Source organism: Oncorhynchus keta, unplaced genomic scaffold (assembly GCF_023373465.1).
Source record: "Oncorhynchus keta strain PuntledgeMale-10-30-2019 unplaced genomic scaffold, Oket_V2 Un_contig_15121_pilon_pilon, whole genome shotgun sequence".
In the NCBI taxonomy this organism is placed as follows: domain Eukaryota; kingdom Metazoa; phylum Chordata; class Actinopteri; order Salmoniformes; family Salmonidae; genus Oncorhynchus; species Oncorhynchus keta.
Genome location: NW_026279142.1, coordinates 17,127 through 22,341, shown reverse-complemented (window position 1 = coordinate 22,341; position 5,215 = coordinate 17,127). Strand labels below are relative to the sequence as shown.

At 46.0% G+C, this 5,215-nt stretch overlaps 1 long non-coding RNA gene across 2 annotated transcripts; it reads right to left on the bottom strand.

The window, feature by feature from the left end:
• Positions 1-647: 647 nt before the first annotated feature.
• LOC127918863 (uncharacterized) lies at positions 648-3,156 on the bottom strand. 2 transcript variants are annotated; one of them, XR_008101151.1, is made up of 3 exons: positions 3,010-3,156; positions 2,274-2,342; positions 648-675 (listed from the first exon to the last, which is right to left on the bottom strand). It is a non-coding gene; the product is annotated as an uncharacterized LOC127918863 (long non-coding RNA). The 2 variants fall into 2 exon arrangements; XR_008101150.1 differs by lacking the exon at positions 648-675 and adding an exon at positions 1,043-1,120.
• Between the last annotated feature and the right edge of the window lie 2,059 nt (positions 3,157-5,215).

The window sequence follows — 5,215 nt, the reverse complement described above, 5'->3', positions numbered from 1 at the left end:
GTAGTGCACTACTACCCTATAGACCCTGGTCTAAAGTAGTGCACTACTACCCTATAGACCCTGGTCTAAAGTAGTGCACTACTACCCTATAGGGCCTGGTCTAAAGTAGTGCACTACTACCCTATAGACCCTGGCCCAAAGTAAAAGTAACTACTACCCTATAGACCCTGGTCTAAAGTAGTGCACTACTACCCCATAGACCCTGGTCTAAAGTAGTGCACTACTACCCTATAGACCCTGGGTCTAAAGTAGTGCACTACTACCCAGATCCTGGTCTAAAGTAGCCTGGTCTAAAGTAGTGCACTACTACCCCATAGACCTATAGACTACGGTAGACCCTGGTCTAAAGTAGTGCACTACTACCCTATAGACCCTGGTCTCAAAGTAGTGCACTACTACCCTATAGATCCTGGTCTAAAAGTAGTGCACTACTACCCTATGGGGCCTGGTCTAAAGTAGCACCTACCCTATAGACATTGGTCTAAAGTAGTGCATACTACCCTATAGACCTGGTCTAGTAGTGCACTACTACCCTATAGACACTGGTCTAAAGTGAGTGCACTACTACCCTATAGACCCTGGTTCAAAGTAGTGCACTACTACCCTATAGACCCTGGTCTAAAGTAGTGCACTACTACCCCCATAGATCCTGGTCTAAAGTAGTGCACTACTACCCTATAGACCCTGGTCTACAAAGTAGTGCACTACTACCCTATAGATCCTGGTCTAAAAGTAGTGCACTACACCCTATGGGGTCTAGTACCTACTACCCATAGACACTGGTCTAAAGTAGTGCACTACTACCTGGTCTAAAGTAGACTACTACCCCATAGACACTGGTCTAAAGTAGTGCACTACTACCCTATAGACCCTGGTCTAAAGTAGTGCACTACTACCCTATAGACCCTGGTCTAAAAAGTAGTGCACTACTACCCTATCCTGGTCTAGATCCTAGATCCTGGTCTAAAGTACTACTACCCTATAGGGCCTGGTTCAAAGTAGTGCCCTACTACCCTATAGACCCTGGTCTAAAGTAGTGTCACTACTACCCTATAGACCCTGGTCTAAAGTAGTGCACTACTACCCTATAGATCCTGGTCTAAAGTAGTGCACTACTACCCTATAGGGCCTGGTCTAAAGTAGTGCCCTACTACCCTATAGACCCTGGTCTAAAGTAGTGTCCTACTACCCTATAGACCCTGGTCTAAAGTAGACTCCCCTATAGACCCTGGTCTAAAGTAGTGCACTACTACCCTATAGACCCTGGTCTAAAAGTAGTGCACTACTACCCTATAGACCCTGGTCTAAAGTAGTGCACCAATACCCTGCCCTAAAGTAGACTACCACCCCAGACCCTGGTCTAAAGTAGTGCATCTCACTCTATAGACCCTGGTCTGGTAGTACTACTGCCCTACCCTGGTTCCAAAGTAGTGCACTTACTACCCTATAGACCCTGGTCTAAAGTAGTGCACTACTACCCTATAATCTTGAGCCTAAAGTAGTGCACTACTACCCTATAGACCCTGGTCTAAAGTAGTGCACTACTACCCTATAGACCCTGGTCTAAAGTAAGTAGTGCACTACCCTATAGACCCTGGCCCAAAGTAGTGCACTACTACCCTATAGACCCTGGTCTAAAGTAGTGCACTACTGCCCTATAGACCCTGGTCTAAAGTAGTGCACTACTACCCTATAGACCCTGGTCTAAAGTAGTGCACTACTACCCCTATAGACCCTGGTCTGGTAGTGCACTACTACCCCTATAGACCCTGGTCTAAAGTAGTGCACTACTACCCTATAGACCCTGGTCTAAAGTAGTGCACTACCCTTATCTGCGTAGTGCACTACTGCCCTATAGACCCCTGGTCTAAAGTAGTGCACTACTACCCTGGTTCATAGACTACTACCCCATAGACCCTGGTCTAAAGTAGTGCACTACTACCCTATAGACCCTGGTCTAAAGTAGTAGCACTACTACCCTATAGGCCCTGGTCTAAGCCACTACTACCCTATAGACCCTGGTCTAAAGTAGTGCACTACTACCCTATAGACCCTGGTCTAAAGTAGTGCACTACTACCCTATAGACCCTGGTCTAAAGTAGTATAGACCTGGTCTAAAGTAGTGCACTACTACCCTATAGACCCTGGTTCAAAGTAGCACTACTACCCTATAGACCCTGGTCTAAAGTAGTGCACTACTACCCTATAGACCCTGGTCTAAAGTAGTGCACTACTACCCTATAGACCCTGGTCTAAAGTAGTGCACTACTAACCTATAGACCCTGGTCTAAAGTAGTGCACTACTACCCTATAGATCCTGGTCTAAAGTAGTGCACTACTACCTCTATAGACCCTGGTCTAAAGTAGTGCACTACTACCCTACTATAGACCCTGGTCTAAAGTAGTGCACTACTACCCTATAGACCCTGGCTCCAAAGTAGTACTACTACCCTATAGATCCTGGTCTAAAGTAGTGCACTACTACCCTATAGACCCTGGTCTAAAGTAGACACTGGTTCAAAGTAGCACTACTACCCTATAGACACCTGGTCTAAAGTAGTGCACTACTACCCTTATAGACCCTGGTTCAAAGTAGTGCACTACTACCCTATAGACTCCTGGTACTAATAGACCCTAGTAGTGCACTACTACCCTATAGACCCTGGTTCAAAGTAGTGCACTACTACCCTATAGACCCTGGTCTAAAGTAGTGCACTACTACCCTATAGACCCTGGTCTAAAGTAGTGCACTACTACCCTATAGACCCTGGTCTAAAGTAGTGCACTACTACCCTATAGACCCTGGTCTAAAGTAAAGTAGTGCACTACTACCCTATAGACCCTGGTCTAAAGTAGTGCACTACTACCCTATAGACCCTGGTCTAAAGTAGTGCACTACTACCCCTATAGGCCCTGGTCTAAAGTAGTGCACTACTACCCTATAGACCCTGGTCTAAAGTAGTGCACTACTACCCCTATAGGCCCTGGTCTAAAGTAGTGCACTACTACCCTATAGACCCTGGTCTAAAGTAGTGCACTACTACCCTATAGACCCTGGTCTAAAGTAGTGCACTACTACCCTATAGACCCTGGTCTAAAGTAGTGCACTACTACCCTATAGGCCCTGGTCTAAAGTAGTGCACTACTACCCTATAGACCCTGGTCTAAAGTAGTGCACTACTACCCTATAGGCCCTGGTCTAAAGTAGTGCACTACTACCCTATAGACCCTGGTCTAAAGTAGTGCACTACTACCCTATAGACCCTGGTCTAAAGTAGTGCACTACTACCCTATAGACCCTGGTCTAAAGTAGTGCACTACTACCCTATAGACCCTGGTCTAAAGTAGTGCACTACTTACTACCCTATAAACCCTGGTCTAAAGTAGTGCACTATATATGGAATAGGGTTCCATTTGTGACTCAAACAGGGATGTTTTCAACCCTTCACACCCGATTTAATGCGCAGTTTATTACACACCCTATTACCTACATAGACCAGGTTTAAAGTAGTGCACTATATAGGGAATAGTCCCATTTGGGGTGAATAGTAGTGCACTATGTAGGGAATAGGGTGCCGTTTGGGGTCAATAGTAGTGCACTATATAGGGAATAGGGTGCCATAGTAGTGCACTATATAGGGAATAGGGTGCCATAGTAGTGCACTATATAGGGAATAGGGTGCCATAGTAGTGCACTATATAGGGAATAGGTGCCATAGTAGTGCACTATATAGGGAATAGGGTGCCATTTGGGCCTTATTCTAAAAGCATTTCCAATTATGGAATCCTCTCAGGAACACAGGCAGTTAATGAGATCGCCATAATTTAGTCACGGTGGAATAGTGGAGGGTCTGAGTCCCAAATGGCAACCTATTCCTAATAGTGTATGTGGTGAAGGATGTAAGGAATAGAGTGTCATTTGGAACTCAGTCGTAGCTACCAATCAGTTTAGTTTAGTTGGCACGGTAGGCAGATCTCCTCAGTTAACAGCTCTATTTAGGAACATACATCATGGATTAGACTCTACACACACACACACACACACACACACACACACACACACACACACACACACACACACACACACACACACACACACACACTGTCGTAGTGATGCATTTTGGTAGTTTCCTGAATAGCAGCTTTAGTTCTTAGCCAGGACCCTGTCCTAAGGCAACCCAAACAGGAAGCTACCGTTCCTAATAAAGTTTGATATAACTATATCATCTTGGATTAGACTCTCCTCCTCTCCTCAGACTCCTCCTCTCCACACACACACACACACACACACACACACACACACACACACACACACACACACACACACACACACACACACACACACACACACACACACACACACACACACACTGTCGTAGTGATGCATTTTGGTAGTTTCTGAATAGCAGCTTTAGTTCTTAGCTAGGACCCTGTTCTAAGGCAACCCAAACAGGAAGCTACCGTTCCTAATAAAGGACTGTTTGATGTAACTATATCATCGGTTAGAGATCTCTGGCAAACAGCTTCGTTTTGGAGACGGAAATGGCCCTCACATTGTTCAAACAAAGGTTGAGATTTAATGTCATGTTGCCAGGGCAACATCTTTCCCTAAAAGACTTCGACCAGGGTTACAATGGCCTTTTCTAACCTAGTTCATTGATATTTTAGTTGATTTAAAGTCTACAGGAAGAGGAAATGGAGAGATGTTGGTCATGCTTCAATGTTATTGCTGCTTTTTAATTCAATCAAGCTCTGATTTATTTCATTTCTACCCTTAAACATACTATACGTATTCCTTTAAATGTTATGCATCCTTCAGGCATTTCTCTCTGCCCTCCTCTCCCTCTGCTCTCTCCTCTCTCTATCCCCTGCTCTCTCTTCTCTCCCTTCTGCTCTCTCTTCTCCTCCCCTCTGCTCTCTCTCCTCCCCTCTGCCCCTCCTCTCCTCTCCTCTCCTCTGCTCTCTCTTCTCCTCCCTTCTGCTCTCTGCCCTCCTCTCCTCTGCTCTCTCTTCTCCTCCCCTCTGCTCTCTCCTCCTCTCCTCTGCTCTCCCTCTCCTCCTCTCCTCTGCTCTCTCTCCTCCTCTTCTCTGCTCTCCCTCTCCTCCTCTCCTCTGCTCTCTCTCCTCCTCTTCTCTGCTCCCTCTCCTCTTCTCCTCTGCTCTCTTCTCCTCCCCTCTGCTCTCTCTCATCCTCTCCTCTGCTCTCCCTCTCCTC